The 18,751-nt window shown below is 42.7% G+C and overlaps 2 non-coding genes across 2 annotated transcripts; both read left to right on the forward strand.

Moving 5' to 3' along the window:
* Positions 1-14,130: 14,130 nt before the first annotated feature.
* On the forward strand, positions 14,131-14,218 carry trnay-gua (transfer RNA tyrosine (anticodon GUA)). The gene is given in 2 exon segments: positions 14,131-14,167; positions 14,183-14,218. It is a non-coding gene; the product is annotated as a tRNA-Tyr (tRNA).
* Positions 14,219-14,729: 511 nt separating this feature from the next.
* Positions 14,730-14,817, forward strand: trnay-gua (transfer RNA tyrosine (anticodon GUA)). The gene is given in 2 exon segments: positions 14,730-14,766; positions 14,782-14,817. It is a non-coding gene; the product is annotated as a tRNA-Tyr (tRNA).
* The last annotated feature ends 3,934 nt before the right edge of the window (positions 14,818-18,751 follow it).

The following is an 18,751-nucleotide window of genomic DNA, read 5'->3' on the forward strand; positions in this document are numbered from 1 at the left end:
AGAGATGGGGACAGAGAAAGATGGAGGAGGGAGAAAGGTGAAGAACTGGGGGAGTGGAAGAGATGCAGAAGAGGGGATGACGGGAAAGTAAGCAAGACATAATTAGTGCAAATGAGTGACATTTTACAGAATAATTCATACCCTGAAATTATTCCTTTTGTTCCCTCATTAATTAGAACCATATTGTTATCCTGTACAATACGTTAAGGAATTGCATAAGATAACGCTGACATGTTAATGCAACAAGTCGTTATGCATAAATGATGTACGACTGCTCCGAAAACGACTCTGACAGTACGAGCGATAACAACCCCACAGTGTGAGCGTTTTCTGATGTAACACCTGTACGGCTGAGGTGCTTTTTTAACCTTGATTTAACCAGGAAGTCCTTCAAGATCAAGATGTTTTTCGAGGCTTCGTGATCAAAAGAAGCCAAAGTTGATTGTAGGGGACAGGATGCAAGCCGCGTCTGTAGGCCCGTACATTAGGTGGGTTTGGATCAGTAGGTGGAGCGGATCGTCCTTTAATCACAGGGTTGGTGGGTTGATACTCGGCTGAAGCCTGAGATGCTCCTGATGGGCCGACCGGCGCCTCGCATGGCAGCTCTGTCAGCATTGGTGTATGACTGAATGAGAGTCACTTCCTCCATTAAGGTCTATGGCAACCTCGCCTACTTTGCCTTTATGATCCCACACTTAGCCACAAGAGGTCTGCTGTCAGGAAAATGTGATTATAGGTTGATTTCAGACTACCTTGCTGTGAGCATGATTCAAACCTGCATGGGAAGTCCCCGCTGGATTTCAAGACCAAACCGCGCAGCCTCCCATAAACAAACCAAATCAAACAAACAACAACAGAAAGAAACAAGCTGCTCTCCTCCGTCACCTCTTATGAGATCACTTGTTCAGCAGGGAAAAGCAACTTAACAGCCCAGGTTGAATCATTTGTCTCATTTAAGAGCTAAAATCCAAATTATACCCAAAGAAAACTGAAGGCTATCGGACCCATGTGGCACCTTCATCGTCCATGACCTGACAGTTCTTCATCTTGCATTACACAGCAGCATGTGCGTAGCTAGCAGCCAAATCTGGCCAGCAAAGAGCAAACAAGGAGTGCTGGAATGACGTCCACGCTAGCATCAAAACTGTACGACAAAGAGAGGAACGGGAGGACCTTTGAACCAGCGTTAGCGCTTTGTTCTAATGACCTTTGCACTGTGAGATTTCATCAAGTGAGTCCATTGGCTCAGAGGAGTTTGAATCTTGTGCACTGCAATAAATCATTATAGTAACCGGTTGAATGTTTTTGTGTTTTTTCAAATAAAGGGTTAAGAAAATCCAACGTGAACTTGATGTACAGCATCTCGTAGCATCTGCAACGTTTTTCTTTATTTGTGATCCAGTTTAAAAGATTTTAGATGCTAAGACGCGACTTTGTTCATTAGCAGCCCATTGAGGCTTTAATACAGCATGCATGGACTTAAGTTTGAAGCACTTGTGCAATGTGGAAAGCGATAAAGTGTTAAACATCAGACGTAAACTATGATAAGTAGACATGTATGAGGTTGTGTTTCTTTCCTGTGCTTTCACAGTCAATCACAGAAAGTCTCCCAAAACTCAATTTTGTGATTATTATTAGAAGAAAACGTCTTTTGTCATTTTAAAGTTGATTTCTTTCCAGACGTTTATGCAGAGCAGTCCATATTTATACAAAAGGCTTATATGAGCTCAAGATAATAAAATAACACCCAATAACAGGACTGGGAACACAGTTTAAAGAAATTCCACAGCTCTCAAATATTGCCTTCTTATCGCCGAAACGTGACAATACGTTGTGATAAATTGTCTGGATTGCAGGACATACTGCGCAGACTGGTCAATGTTTTACGCTCTCAGTGAAGCTAATGGCTAATCTGCAGACTGGGATTTAAAGATTGAAACCTTAAAAATGCTGGATAATGATTACCAAAAGGCAATCTGTCCTGAACTGTTTCACACCACGTCTCAGATTAGTCAGTATTCCAGATTTCTAACGAGCAGAGAATCTGAAGCGTCATCATTTGTTGGGAAAACACTCAAGTGTCCTTTTAAAAGGTGATTGTTCTTGAGTTTTTCAATCTAGCGTCAGTAATGAATCTGCCTCACAAAGTGTTTGCCGTGCTGCCGTCGTGAGGAGACTGAGAGCCAAAGCGACAGAGAGTGACGTGTGACAGCAGCATTTTGTTACGTGTAGACCGACTGCATCTGTCTGCTTAAAGGACATCACTCTCAGTCAAAGTGAAGATTGATCGTCAGACTGGCTGCGGGCCTTTTTTCGCTGCTGTCACATCAAAACGTTTGCTTCCTCACAAAGCTGAACACCGAGAGCTCATGAAGCGCATTGTTATTTTTAAATTGATCAGGTTTATGAAAATGCATCACGGGTTTTGCATCGGGTTCGTGGTTAAGCTGCACACGGCCAATGAGTTTCTGTGAAGTGAAAGCATGAAATGTCATCGCAGCTGCAATTTAAATCAAAATGCATCACATGAATATAATAATACATCGAATAAGCCTGCATCATATGACTGAGAGTCTCCCTGCCAAACCTACTCAACAGTAGTGCTGTTCTGGATAATGATTACCGACCTGGAACTGATGATCATGCAGACTTTGTTCATATTTCCTTATGACGTTTACTACACTGGACTGACTGTGAGAGACAAGAATCAAAGACAGAAACAGGTAACAGTCGTATTCTGGCTTTTTCTGTTAGTGTCAGAATAGAAAATCTGATCTGTGCAAATAATAACAATAATAATATTCTTCTTTTAGCAGTATTGATGTAGCAGTAACATTAATTCAAAGTAATAATGCATGACATCTGAGAGAAATGCCAGTTTTCTTACCTGCATGGTCACATTATTTAACACACGAGTGTTCAAGTATTCAGTGCTGGACTGAGTCTGTGTGAGAGAGAAATAAAAAGGGCTGAAGCTGCATGCAGTGGGGCAGAGAGCCGGGATGTATTCATGGTGAAACAGCTCCAAACCCTGGTTGAGATTAAAAATGTTTTAATATGTGACTCAGGTAAAAATTTAAAGAACTAACTATTGAGTACAACTCATTTTCTTGCATGTAGGACAGCCTGCAGAGCACAGAGAGGACGTCAGCACATCTTTTGTTTGCAGTAGATTTTTCTCACCGGAAACATTTTTACTTGTAAAACAAAGGTGTCATTAACATTAACATTAAGAATGGCTGCATTCCATTCAGGTGCATCGGCAGCAGGGCTGCATCTGCATGATGACTTCCCGTTATTAGTTCAGCCGAAGCTGTTCAGAAAGAGGACAGAGCAGTTTAAATGAGAACACGGGAAATGCAGAGAAAAGAAACTTCAATAACAAAAAAAAAGAAAAAAAAATGTACACATTAGCGCCCACACTGTTTGATTGACAGGTAATCTGTGGGAAGTGCGGTGCACAAATAGCAGACGAGAGTGCTCGGTAACAAAGATGGTGATATAATTTGTTGGAAGAATATGGAGGATTAACATTTAAACAATTGCACAGCCCGTAGCAACAGCAGAAAATACGTCAGAGGTATAAAATGGATGATAATCAGTGGTCTCTGCTCCAGGCTTACCGTTTTCACTCCACTGTCCACAGGCTCACATGGTTTTCCACTGTCGTTATTTCCTCCAGAATATCTTTTTTTATGATTGAAATATATTCCTCTAAGAAAATGGTTTGCAATCTGCTTAAAGCTGCATGTTATACATTTACACTTGCTGCAGTGTATGTGTCCAAGTGTCCCTTAAATTCATGAATTTGCAAGTTAATGTACATAAACACAATGAAGCATTTAGCAAAAATCAGATAACACATAATTCTTTTAATGCAGTGGATATGGAATGTGTACAACACACGTGTGGATGCTATTAAGAAGTATAAAAACACAGTCTGATCGTGCACTGAAGGTAAAACTCTGTATTTAACATAATGGCGAATAAGATTTGTTATTTCCAGACTTGATTTTCACGTCTTTGTCACTGAGCTGCTCCCAGATATGAACGTGTGGCGCTGAATGAGTGAAATCAGGGCAATGGAAAAAAAAAAAAAAAGCATAAAGGATTAGCAAACTTTTCCTGGATAAATAAAAGGAGGTTGAAAAGCAACTCCAGGAAATATGTGCCGCTTTGTGAAACATCCACGTTTGACATATGACCTGTCAATCTAAGTCACAGTTGGACCTGATTAAGCTGATGAAACCAACAGAGAGCCACTTGAAACTGACAAAGACACATTCCACTTTGTATGTGTCAGACGGTGTTGTTTCAGCAGCAACAGGCTGACAGTTTTATGAAGGCAGACGTTAAAGGCAGCTCTAAAAATAAAGTATCTCAACGGCTCTTTGATACTCACTCTTTAAAAAATCTGCCAATGAGGTGAGATAAGTTCACTTGTTTCCAGTGCAAATGAACTTAAATCAAGAGTCGTGTTGCATCATGTGGCATCATCTTGACACCTGAGTTGTGATCTGCATATTTCTGACACTGATTAGTGGCGGCAAAATATTCCTTAAAACTAACATAATACATTGGATTTTTTGGAAAATACTCAGTTAATTCAATTAAATGATTAGATTCAGGAATCTGACTACAGCACCTAAAAACTGTTTTGCAGGCGAACATATGACGAACAACCAGGTCACGAGCATTAGCATATTAATTTACACACAGGATAATGATGGACTTCTCTGACCTCTGAGTCCATCTTTGTTTCCCTTTGAGGCAAATTATTTTATTGCCAAACTGGAGATATCAAAATTAGGAAAAAGCTGAAAATCCACATCATAATTGACGACCTTGATGTGAATGCGATTAGCTGCAATACAGCAAAGCAGCATCAGCTCAGTCTAATGTGTACTCGGAGGTTCTGTCACTCACCTAGCATTAGCAGCTAACTGGTGCGGTTTATGGTTAGCAAGTTCAGAATGTGTTTCGTCACTTAAAGTTACTCATGTTTTGCAATAAGTTCATGAATCAGACTTCACTATTCAGGATTATTTTGGCATTGCTGAAGAAAAGGTGACTCACAGTAACAGCACAGCTCAGCACTTGATGGTCTTTATTGCATCTGTAACTGAGGCGATGCAGCCTTCACCTCTGGATGCCTCCGAGGTTGCTCATGATTTCGGTGATCTAGCCGTTTTAAGCTTAAACCCCGCTGCAGCGCTCATTGTAATGTGAAAGGATACTTGTTGCCGTGTGTCTGAGCGAAGAGGCCCGGTCCTGGTCGACTTAGCCGTGTGACACGCGATAGGGTCCAAATCCAAAGTGGAATGGCTGCAGGCTTCAACCTGCGCTTAAGAGGGTCACTGCTGAACAAAGGGGGTTCAGTCAGAAGCTGAGAGGCTGCTCACACTGAAAAGACCATGGGGCCAGGGCGCTGTGTGTGTGTGTGTGTGTGTGTGTGTGTGTGTGTGTGTGTGTGTGTGTGTGTGTGTTTGTGTGTGAGAGAGAGAGAGAGAGTGAGCATGTTGCAGCTTTAAATCAACAAAATGTGTCCCATCTACCTTAAATGTCTTGTTTCCTTTGCTTAAATCTCTGCGTCGCCTTATCATCCACAGTAAGACATTAGGAGGCGACGTGAGGAAAGAGGAATCCAGGAGGTATGTTTTAATGGAACGGGCCGTCCCTCCCTCTGAAGCGCCATCAGAGGCGACGACAGTTTCTGATGACGGCTGCACTGCTGACTCTGACTGCTCTGTAGTGACGTCTGCTGGCTTTGACTTCATGTGTGCATCGATGATGTAGAATGATAACAAGGGTGACCAGCTACAACTGACGCTGCCTGACAGCATGACGAATCTGAAGACCTCTTACATATTCGTCTGTCCACGCTTGTGGTTTGACAGAGCTGAAGTGCTGTGGTGATGTAGTTTCAGTCCCATCTCTCACAGATTCCCGGTGAAGAGGCGCCTCCATCCAGCAATCAGAGGCACCGTCCCCGAACTGGACCGGAGACGTGTGCTGTGATGGCCGAGCACATTGGTTTGCGTCACGTAACATCATCTCATTTGATGTGTGTAATTCGACACCTGTGGCGAACAGCGGACGTGCCATACTGACAAAAGAAGCAGCCTTTTCAGACACATCGCTGTCTTCCTCTATTAAAGTGTGCTAAAAAGCGAGGGAGCAGAGAGAGAGAGAGGGAGCAGTGGTGACTCACAGGCTGAATCACTGATGGATTGAATCTGAACTTATTTTGCTGTTGAAGTCTTAACGACCATCAGCAGCCTGAGGTGTGCCTGCCTCCACTTCTCACAGTGCAACTCACACACTTTCACACGAGTTAATCACTGAATGTTAGTTGATATGTATGATACATGCCGCCATCCCAAAAGCTGGGATGCGGTGTAAAACGCAAATAATAATATATTTAACATCTGACCTCATCAGCTTCATTGATTTTTGTAAATATCTTCTGTGGAACGCTCCAAAAACACCTGTTTGGATCATTCCACAGGTAAACAGGTTCACTGGTAGCAGGTGAGAGGATCATGATTGGGTATGAAAGGGGCATCCTGGAGAGGCTCAGTCATTCACAAGCGAGGGTGGAGCGAGGTTCACCACTTTGTGAACACATGATTGGATGAAGGATGTTACTACATGGACTCAAATGAACACTGCAAACCCACAGAGAGACTGTTGGTCACATTATTACTGCAATAATGAAGGTTCTCCTCCTCTGATCTAATATGTGAAGCTCAGTCTCCTCAGCGCCTTAAAATTGTCTCTTTTATGATGTTTCCTAACTTCTTAAACTGATTTTGTGCATAAGAAACGATGACTGCAATATAAATGCATTACAGTGTCTTACAATCGCCTCTCTCTGTCTCACTCTGTGCATGATGAACCTTGATCTGCTGCTGCTACTGCCACTGTGCGTGTGTGTGTGTGCGTGTGTGTGTGTGTGTGTGTGTGTGTGTGTGTGTGTGTGTGTGTGTGTGCGCAGGCCAAACATGCACTCGCATCGTTGTCTGGTTGTTTAGCCAAGAGCAAGAAGTGTGACTGAGATTTTAATAGATTAAATTCTTGCTAAAAGACGACGACTGTTCCAAACGGCCGGAGAATGTTCTGCAGCTCTTTCTGTCCACGAGTGCATCTTGAGAAAATCTTTAAAAGCCTTTTATTTTCCTTATTTATTCCTTTCTGTGTGTCAGGTCACACCTGCCGTCTCTCCTGCTGGGTGAGTATTGTGCCGCACACTGAATTAATCCAGGAATGCAGCATTCTCCACAGAGCTGATTGACATGTAGCCTTTCATTCGGTCAGTGATATCCGTTGTCTCAGATATTCCTTGTCTGCGAACATCGTGCAGAGGCTCAGCTTTCACAATAAACCCCCCTTTGCATGAGGACGCTTCAAAATCCCCCGACATGACTGCTCGAAATAATATCTGCACTATTCTGGGGGAATAATACCGTAAATGTTCCCATACAGTCAAGAGCTGTCTGCAAACCGCGCCTTTCTGCTCTTTTATCGCAGCTCTTTCTGAACCCAGACTCTTGTTGTCCCTGTTATATTGCTTCCCACACAGTTTTGGCAGAAAGACTCCTCGAATCGAGGAATATTTCACCTCTTGAGCCAAACGTGAAGTGCCAAACCTGCAGAACGCCTGGACTGCCTCGGCTTTTCACTCGGCCTGGCACGCATCATTCAACGTCAGGCCATTTCCCACGCCAAACGGGCTCAGAGGGCTACAGAAAGAGAAGAAAAGAAGAAAGTCCTGTCAAGTTTTTCCACTTGGTTTTGTTCTCTTTTTCTGCATCTGTGTTTTTTCACCTCAGTATCTATGTGTCCCCTCTTCTCCTACTCCCTCCCTCCTCCGCCTCACCCCCTCTCCTCCTCCTCCTCCGCACGTCTAACATGTCATTCTTCGTCTTTTGTACCTACGGGCCTTTTTCGCCATTGAACTCCCCGCCCTCTCCACTCCTTTGGCTCTCCCTTTCCCTCTCAGGGGCCTAATTATGAGCCGGCATTAAATAAAAACATTTATATTTCTCCAAAAAAAGGCTCCTCTCTGTGCTTTCTCTGGACAATGAGGGCTTGTGATTCTCCCCTCCCTCCTGCTCCCTCTTTCTGTCTCTTTTTCCGCTGAGTGGCCATTCACTGGGGGTCTTTGTCTCTCTTTGTGATTGGCTCGCTGTAGGACTCCTAGGGGGCAGTAATTGTGTCTCATTAAGTCTTACAGTAGTCGTGAGGGGAGTGTAGCGGGGTGGGAAGTGAGGGGGAGTTCGCCGCACAAGGCCTCGCAATTAGAAATCCCAGAGAGCTTGAATGGGAGCCCTAATCAGGCCACAATGGCTGGGGCTCCCTGCCTATTAGGCCAAAAAGGAAGTGTTGCCATTGTCCAAACACACACACACACACACGCACACACACACACACACACACACACACACACACACACACACACCAGGAATGCATGCAGCACAGCGGGGATGGATGTAGTTGTGTGGTGGCGTCATCCCAGAGGCCAATTTGGAAAGATTGGGGGACTTAAGAGAGCTTTTCACTGCCTCAGTCACGACACACACACACACACACACACACACACACACACACACACACACACACAGGTGCAGGCACACGCAACATTTTTCCATCCGTATCGCAGCTAAAAGGGTTCTCATTAGTGATGTTCAGGACAAGCTGGGAGTTTGCGTTCTGTTTGCTCATTTGTCACCTTGTGATTCTTCCCGCTGCACAACGCAGCTTTTCCATTTTTGTGTGAAAAACATTTTCTGCAAGAAGCACATTTCAGGGTCTCAGTGAAGCAGCAGCAGCGGCGGGGTAATAAAATCGGCATGCCGTGTCTGTGGCGGATACATAAATAACCCATGCACCTCTTCTCTGAGGAAATTCAGTAAATTTCAGTTTCAACACACAAATAATGATATTCCACCACCATCTGTCTCTGAAAGGGAAATGCACTGGAAAATGAAAACTTTGCAAAGCCTTCCTCTTTTTTCTTTTTTTTTTTTATCTCATAATAGGAGCAGAAAGTGGGTCTCTTTTTCTCCGTTTATCTGTGTAGCGTTCCCAGGAGAAACAGTGGCTACCCCTCCTTATCTTTGTTACCGCCGAGTGCTGCAGTGGATTATGAAGTGGATTATGCAAATGTCTCACAATATATTCATATTAACAAAGGTTGAGGTTCATGCGCCCGTGCCCGGAATTTATGAATACGCAAATAAAAAAACCTGAATTGGCTGGAATGTGTTATCATTTAATGAAAATTAACTCGGCTCACAGTATTGTGCTGTGTTTTGGCTCATTTGTTAATTTGTTGAATTAGTTGCATCTGTACAATGGAGTGATATCCAATTTAGCCCATTGTTTTAATTAGTTTTGTGGTGTTTTGTGTAGCTCAATAACTGATATGCCTGTAGGTATTATATGTGTATAATTGTGTGTATTATTTCCCTGCTGTTTACTCTATTGTGACATGGAAGAATGGATTCTCTGTCGCGTTGTTGGAGGTTTTTGGATATGGATCCAAATGTCGAATCATCTGCAGTTCATTGTCGTTAATGTTCAACCAACAGCTGGGATCAAAGTAAACACGCTCATGTATTCATGCCTGTCTGCCTTTGTTTTTTTTGGTGCTTTGTTAATGCAAAATCTTATCCGTCAAGCTGAGAAAACCTTCAAATATTCACGTCTTGGCCACTCAGTGCTGCGCAGCACAGGGAGCTCGTACTGGGTGGGTCCTCCATTAAAAAAAATAAAATAAAAAAATGAAGGTCATGCAACTAATCTGCTTTATGTTCAGCATAAGCAAACTACATTTGCAACTCATCTTCTGAATCGACTTTCTGGAAATATTACCAGCCCAGTATACCTCGATCACTAAGGTCTGCAGGTCGAGATTAACCTTGGCTAAATTTCCTTGAAAAGGGAGGATAATTTAGAAGTTTAGGCTACAAATGAATGTGGTTTCAGCATTTAAATGACTTCATGTTAAGATAAACAATAATTGCATGTAATATTTCATATAAGTGTGAAATGATCAAATTCACATTCGCACTGGAAACTTTTGGGTTTTCTTAATACACAAACATCGACTCTGCTGCTGAGTGATTTATGAAAGCTAATAATTGGCCGCGATTTCATCATAGAGGTGTTTCACTCAAAATGAAGAAAGCTGACTCACACATTATGATGCAATTAAGAAAATTACAGCTATCAAAGTTATGATTCATCTGAGGTTTTCTCTCCAGCTCATCGGTTCGTTTAAGAAAACCAACAGTGAGTTAAAGTGGTGAACGTGCTGATTTGATGTTTGAAATCTCAGCATTCAGCAGCCTGTACAGTGTGTCAGCGCTGCTTCAGAAGCACAGATGATTTGATTAATAAGAATTTTGATGTCCATAAAGATGACGGTTGCACCTTAAAGTCACAAGTCCAAACCTGCAGACCGGTTGGGAAAATCTGGGTGTAGAAAGTCAACAGGAAGCTGTCTCCTCCTTCGTAAATGACTGTGTCATTCAGCGAGACAATGTCAGCCAAGCAAAACAGAGCCAGGTTAGAGCTGCATAACGTTATGGTGCCACCACGAGAGCTGCTCTGATAAACATTTTTACATTAACCGCGGATCAAATGACTATGAGTCACAGCATCCTTCAGCTCTGCAGAGCTTTTTAGCTTCTCTCAGCTCACTCTTTTTGAATTTTTGGTTTTAGCTTGACTGTTTTGGTTCTCCGTCAGTGATCTCGTCAACCTTGTCTCCATCAACCTCGGGCAGCTGTTTCCAGAGAAAACGCTCCGATAAACCCACAGCAGACAGACAAAGACGGAAAGATGTAGACCTGCTGGTGAACACTGTGAAGCGTTTAGCAGCTAAAGAGCCAGTTTTTCCCCTCAGGAGTTGGTGGAGACCAATAAAGAGGTTAAAGGAGAGTAAACGTATGACTTGATGTTGCTCTGTGAATCTGTAAATAGGAAACTTGTTGCTCTAAAAAAAATCAAAAGCGAACATTTCCTTACATTAGCCACTGTAAACTACTGGTAGACCAAGGAGGGGTTTGGTGGTAAAGCTCCAAGGGTGCATTTAATTCTCTATGGATTCACCTTTTAATTTGTAAACAGGTGTTATTTATTCTTCCAGAAGCCATGTGGTCTCACTTTAAAGTCACCTTGGGCTGAAACCTCTCGAGCTCAGCCAGCTTTACGTTCTGTTTCACTGTGGGCATTTCACCGGCACTCCCATTCAGAGCATGATGAATCAGGGAGAGTCTGCACGCTCTCATCTGCTGCCAAGGTGTGCGAGTTTATTAGAGCCTAAACACAGGGGATGCTTTGAATGAGCTGCTCTTTATTGCCCATGGTTTGGGTTTTAATCTGCACCTGTTGTTGAGACCCATGCACGTGCGGGTGTGTTTGTTCTTCTCTACCGTCTTAACCGAGCAGCATTCACAGACTAAGCAGCTAAAATGTTGCCATCTTGCTCAAGGACACTTCAGCAGGGCGTTTGGCTACTCAAGAACACACACTGACCTTCCAAATGCTACTTCATTTGCACTCTCAGCGGTCATCCGCACATTCTGTTTTCTCACAGGCTCGCTATCAGCGCCAGGCGCTCTGTATCATTTTCCACGCTGAGAACGATTTGCCCACAAATTTCATGACCTCACGCCAGATTACATTACAGCGCTGTGTGTTCCTGTGTGCTGGAGCTGAATGGCCGACCAGCTGAACCAGTATGACTGGGCACTCTGTGTATTGGAGGAAGCGTAATGAGTTTCATCTCCACAACAGGGAGCTCAGTCTTTGGGTGGCAGCAGGGACGAATCCAGCTCGCTAATTGGTGTTGTCAGCATTTTAAACACAATTAATGGCAGTTCCTTCTCCTCTTCACCTGACCTAATTGTAGGTGATAATTATTGTTTGGGACCTAATTTACACAAATAATTAACAGATGTATGCTGACAAATAGGCTGAGTTGATTCTTTGCAAATCCCTGCACCATTGTATTGTTAATTGGGCCAAATGTAAACAGATACCCTGACGTGTTTTCCCCCTCCTCGCAGCTCCTCGCTGAATACAATCCTAAGCTTCTGAATAAACAGCCTCAACTTCGGGAGGTGTGTTCCCCCTAAAGCCTGGATCGAGTTTCATATTGTTCGTCCGCTTAGGTGAATTTAACAAAACATAGATGAGCGGTTTGTTTATTGGAGCCTTTTCACAACTGAGCTGTAATGATCCCACATTAGCCATTTAAACAGGAAACAGACAGTTTAAAAGTAAAAGGATGTTAAATCATCAAGAGTGAAGATATGTTGTACAACATTTAAGGACACTGATCTGTGTTTATCCAGAATCTCTAAATATGTAGGCGTAAAACAGATTGTGACATTACTGTAATGTTCTCTTATCTGCGTGTTTATGTAACGATGCCAACAGTTATCACATTTCATTTCAATGTTTAAATCTGGCAGAGGAAAGCTGAGGCTGAGCCACGTTGTTGCAAAAACTTTGTTTGGCTCTCTTTATTCATCTTTAATGTTTATTATTCGCCTTATATTTCAGAAGGACCTTGATGCGATTACCCCTGCAGTGATCATTTAAAGCTTGGATTGTCTTCTGCCTCATCAGGTCAGTTCAACAAAGCTAACTAAATATGGATTAACGTACTCTTGTTGGAGCCTGTGCAGTACAGCTAAAACTAATGTTTTTTACAACAATCTGTAGAAACATTTCTGTATTTTACTATTTGTTTGCAGAAATGTTCTAAACACACTCTTGATTCTGCACCTACTCAGCATAGCTCAACTTGTTTAAACTAATTAGTCGATGACCTCCAGTAAAAACACCCTCAAACCAGCCCTATACGGTGAAAAGGGCAATTAACAATAAACATGACTTTATTTACTTTCGGGAGTGTTTTGTACCAGCTGTATGATTGTTATGCATAGCTTTAAAGTGTTTTACTATTACATTCCCCATTGGCACTGATTGCTTCTATCAAACCTCTGGAGATTACAAAAGGTTTCATTTGTTGTGCGAAGTTTCGGCGTGTTTTTATCTTCCATCTGCAGCACAAACCCCAGTGTCCTCTGCAGCACTTGGACGCTGTGGACACTGGACGCATGAAACGGCCTGTTGGTACCACTGACAGTGCAAAACAATATGACATCTCAGACCATGCCATGATTCCACCGAGCAGGTTCCCAAGTCATGATAAAGGCATGCATCACGCTAGTGACGGCTATTTGTAAGGGGTTTCCCACCCTGCCACACAAAGGGGGCTTAGCTGAGAATCAGCGTGTTCTCAGGCATTGTCTCTGGGCTCGGACCACCCGTTCCCCCTCGCTGTCCCACTGTCAGTCAAACAATACAATGCTACAAGTCCTGCGTCGCCCCCAACCCCCATCCTATTTACTCAGCCAGCCCCTCCCTGCTCCCACCACCCACACTCTGGACACGGGGAGCGGTGACATGGTGTTTTTTTAGCGGTGAATGTGGACTATTAGTCAACAGCTGGGCCACGATTAATTCACAGGGTAAGTCAAGTCAAGTCAAGACATGGTGGCTTTACACAAGCACGCTGCAGCAGAGGGCAAAGGACATAGAGGAGCATGGAGCAGCATGTGAGGTTTTAATAAAACTCTACATTTTAATGACCGTTTCCAACCATTGTGCACCTGAATATCGACAGTATGAACTGTTTTGGTCATGTTTGGTTCATGTTTAACACCAGAGACAAGAAGCAAAAGCTTTGTTGTGACTCCAGCTTTCTCTCAGTCAGTCAAGACAAAGTTTTCAAGTTGATTTTAACTTTTTAAATTCCCCTTTCCACTTATATTTCCTATACATTCCTGTACTTTTATTGAATATTTCACCGATATTTTGTATTCTGATGTGCGTAACAAGAGCAGAATTCCATTTCATTTTTCTGTTGGTAAAACTAGGATGATATAGATGGATGCTCAGTCCCTCTGCAGCTCTTCTTTATGATGTACCATAATAAAATATAGCATTATGTGTCAAAAACTGCTACCATCAGCCAATATTAAAGTTGAATGTAATTCTGTTTAATGCGTATTGACTTGTGCTCTCCATGGAAACAAGGCTCCGTACACCCCTTCGATAGCTCAGTTGGTAGAGCGGAGGACTGTAGGAGAGCACTGCTGACATCCTTAGGTCGCTGGTTCAAATCCGGCTCGAAGGAGGAGGCTTTTGTGGTTTGTGTCTGTTACAGGTCATACATCAAACAGAGAAAACAGACTTCTGATCCTCCTGACAGAGAAGCTGCAGTAAACTGCTGCATCTGTAAAGTATAATAACTCATCCTATAACAAAATGCATCTTGCTATATGTTTATGTTGGCTATGACTGCTGTGTGGTTGTATCAATACTTGAAATAGAAAAAAACAGGCAATTCTTATTCTTTATTATCAGTAACAGTCTGTGTTAATGGACTAAATGACCAATAAATGGTTTGATATTAGAACGATTGTGGATGTATATCAGACAGATGAGCGGGTATATAAATAAGGTATTATTATGTTCAAGATCCTCTGGTATCTTTCCTGAAAAGCCAGCTGACGTTTACCATAATAAAATGCTGCATTTATGTGTAAAAGACTGATATCATCAGCCTATATTAGCCTAAAGTTGAACACAGTTCTGTTTTATGTGTTGACTTGTGGTTTCCAGTGAAACAGGCTTGTGCACACACCCCTTCGATAGCTCAGTTGGTAGAGCGGAGGACTGTAGGAGAGCACTGCTGACATCCTTAGGTCGCTGGTTCAATTCCGGCTCGAAGGAGGAGGCTTTTGTGGTTGTAGCCGATAAAGCTAATGCGCCCATGTTGGGGAGCGTCCACCTTGTGCTGAATTTGCATCACCACAATGGATTTAAATGAAGTGGCTAACATACTGTACATGCTCTATTTCAGTTTCTTTCATCCTTTTTTCCCACTTTGCAATAAATGCATCGTGCATATTTTGTATATTATGTTCACATAATAAACATATATTTACAACAATCAATGCAGTTGATCAGGTAAAACATTAAATATGTTGCCTTTGTGCTGTTTTGAATTGAGTATATGCCAAAAAGGATTAACAAATGATCACATTCTGTGTTTTACAGTGTCCCAACTTTTTTTTGGAATCAGGGTTGTCTAACATAACAAAACCAAACCGTCACAGTCATCTAGGCTGCAGCTGTGGATGTGAATCAATCCATATGAAATCAGTATTCAGAGACAGCAGCAGATAGGGTTATTGAGAGCGCGAGTGAGGTACTACAACATAGCCTTGTGAGTCCCTGGGGGCCTCGTCTGAGGTTTTGGCCCTGGTCTCATCCAATCAGAAGTGAGCCTGACTTTGTAGTGTGATGTCTCTGTGCAGGCTCAGGCATGGGCTGGCGTGAATAGAGCCTGCGGCCATGCTGACCAGTAGTCAGGCAGGAGTCAATATGGCTCCAGGCTAAAGCATCTGGGCAGACAGCTAGCTAGGTAGCCAAACCCACATTTTGCATTGCATGTGAGGAATTAAGCTGATGCTCTTTTCCAGAGCAACTTAATGATGAGTGACACGGAGCGTAAATCCCCAGATCATTCACTGGACATGCAGCAAAAGAGTCCAAGTACGCTGTCCAAGCACCAGGCCATAAATGATCATGGATGACAGATAAGTGCCACAACAGGAAACAGGAGCTGAGGTAGAAAGATCTGCGTGAAGCTAACATTAATTTTCTGTGACTGGACTTGGCCTCACTTACTTGACGAATTCAACAAGGGAATAATTGTCCTGACAGTGACCTGGTATGCAGAGCTACTGTGCGTAGTATTTATCTGGCATGCATTCTGATTGACAAGGCTGAAAATGGTTTGTCATGGTGTTATTTAACAAAGAGCACCTGTTGGCGAGCAGCGGGAGGAAGTCATGAGGATGTCTGTGTCTCTGCTGGGAGTTTGTGCTGTAACTGCGTTCAGCGTTGGACGTCTGGCTGTGCAGCAGGAAGAAGATGACATTGTATTCTCATCACCTGCACTGTGATCCATCCTGGTAGGTGAATAAGTAGGGAAACTTCCACCTCTCAGTCCAGCGTAAACAGATCCCAAACCTGACAGGATGTAAGCTTGTAAAATAGCAAACTGATCTCATGTGTCTCCATCACAGTTGTACTGAGTGTCTGAACTCACCCGGTGAGCATTTGCAGGTTTAAATACATCTAGCTGGGCTTAAATTGTTGCAGCAGAATTTAAATAACTATAATTCAGCATGTAGTAAAAACCTGCAACACACCTGCAAGCCACTGAAAGAACGACGTCACCTAAAGCGAGTTCAGCCCTCTTTTAAACAAAGTGCAGGCATTTTTTCCACATGTGAATCAGAAACTCACCAATTTGTCGGTGGAGTACGGTAAAAACAACATTTAAAGAATATGTAACAGGTCCGATTTCACCATACTGTGCAGCCTGTAAACACCTGAAAAAGACATTTCAATGCACAGCTTATTTAGCCTTTTACTGATCATGGTGTTGTCATAGTCAGACATATCATACGTATGCATTGTGGATTCAAACCCACATTGTGTGCAACTTAGATCACAAACTACCAGGATATATTAGGAGTGATGTGAGATTTCTGCAGTGTATTACTGATTCTCAACCACAACTAGAGAAGCATTGGAGGGAAGAAAACAGAGGAACTGTGCAGCATGTGTTTTAGCTCACTCGGGCTAGAGGAGATAGTATTATAAAGTGGTTCTGAAAAATAAATAATGCAGTCTGCTCCAAGCTGAGCTGTAAAAAATGAAACTGGTGACCTTGTTGTAATCCAGCAGTTAATTTAGGGGTCAGACTTGGAGACATTGTGGCTGCTCCTCACTCACATCCTGGTAGTTGGAATGCTAATGACGGTGAATCACAGGTCTCCGGTCGATGTGCTGGAGGGAGCGAGGAAGTCAAGAGACCACCCAGATCTCCTCCCCTGTCTCCCTCTGAAACACTTAGCAGTGTAATTATATGGGAGTGACATGTGAAAAACGCTCTCTGTGCAAATATGGATTAAGGCCCAGACAGATGCTTGTGTCTGCGTGCTACGCAGTGCGCATTTCCAAAACACCACATCTTACTTTCCTTTAATCATCACCTGAAGTTACGTAAAGGTAGAGAGGGCTGCATGAGAGTTTTTGTTGAATTCTGTCTACTTGGGACTAAGTCATGTGTTATCTTTTATTTGAGAGGTCAGTCATGTTGTGACAGTTTTGAACTTCCCAGTACTTCCATGACATTCCACTGAATCACGTCCTCTCTTCACAATTCACAGGAATTTTGTCAGGCCTTACCGATGATGTCACCATGCTCCACCTTGTTTGATTGGTGTGTCAAAAGCAGCAGATGCAGCAATTTCCAAATAGAAAACCGCTTTGCTATAAAATTTTCTTGAATTCTCGTTTGCTTTGTATTTGCTGATTCAAAGTGCAGAAGAGAAACATGTAAAAATGTTCTCAGTGATCATCACAGTTCAACCTCTTTTATCATGTGCCAACAACTGAAACCAATAAAAGACTGACAAAGGAGGTGCAGCAGTGCATAGACTCAAGATGGAGTCAGAACATGTTTCCAAAAGCAGCATTGACATGTGTGGTGAGAAATAACGTAGGCAGGGCTGTAAGGATAAACTGCAACCAAAAACAGCAGTTCACAATGTTTGCACATCATACAGCTCCTTATCAAACACTTCACTGTCATTAAGCTCCGTGCAGCTGAATAACAACCTTCCTTCTTGTGTTATATTCAGTCAGATTGAAGGTGATGCTGAGTGAAAGTTTGTGACTGTCTCACCCAGTTCAACACAGAAAGAAATGGAGAGCACAGTCTGGCCACACCTTCAGTACTTCATCTTCACCTGGTATTAGCATATGACTAGCATGAACATGCTATTGGATTTGCGGACAGCTAAGCCACTCTTGGCAAAAGAAAAATCATTTCAGCACATACAGCAGCACGGTCCGCCAGCCCCACCTTTAATTTGGATACAGAGAACTGAGCACAAAGCCAACAGAACTGAGTTAATAAGACTTACTAATACAGATCACATGTCAATACAGACACTGAAGAACAGCTGGAAGTGGCCAAAATTACATTTTTTTCTATTCATTTGACAACGCCCTCTAGAGGCCGTAGTAATTTTGAAAGAAGGTGATGGTTTTATAAAGTGACAGATGTTGTATGGGGCAGACTGTGAGGCGATGGATCATCATCAGATGTTGACCGTTCGCTTCCTGCTCACAGTGTTGGTTTTTTAAAGTATGACCACAATCTTTCCAGAACCGTAACCACATATTTATTATTGTAACCATGCTGACGAAGGTCCCCGAACCTTCAAGGAGTAGTCATTTTAACCCAAACCACGATGTTTGGGTTAAAATGAAGTTTTATTTCAACCAATGACTGCAGATGAAAATGAGGCTGGTTAAATCTGGTACATCTACATGATGCACGCAAGTGCTCAATGTTAATTAACGTGCATTGTCCCTTAAGCCAAACTGTGAACTTTAGCTGAATAACAAAGTCATTTTTGTGCCTAAACCTAACCAAACCTTAACGACAGCCTCGCCACATCCTGAAAAAGTCACTGAGGACAAGAGAGTATTTTGTTCTTTCGTTTAGAGGACTTGTCTAAATCTTAATTACTGCTGTTCATTACAGTGAGCTGTGATGTGTTTAACACTTTCTTGTAACTGG

Source organism: Chaetodon auriga, chromosome 12, assembly GCF_051107435.1.
Source record: "Chaetodon auriga isolate fChaAug3 chromosome 12, fChaAug3.hap1, whole genome shotgun sequence".
Lineage (NCBI taxonomy): Eukaryota > Metazoa > Chordata > Actinopteri > Chaetodontiformes > Chaetodontidae > Chaetodon > Chaetodon auriga.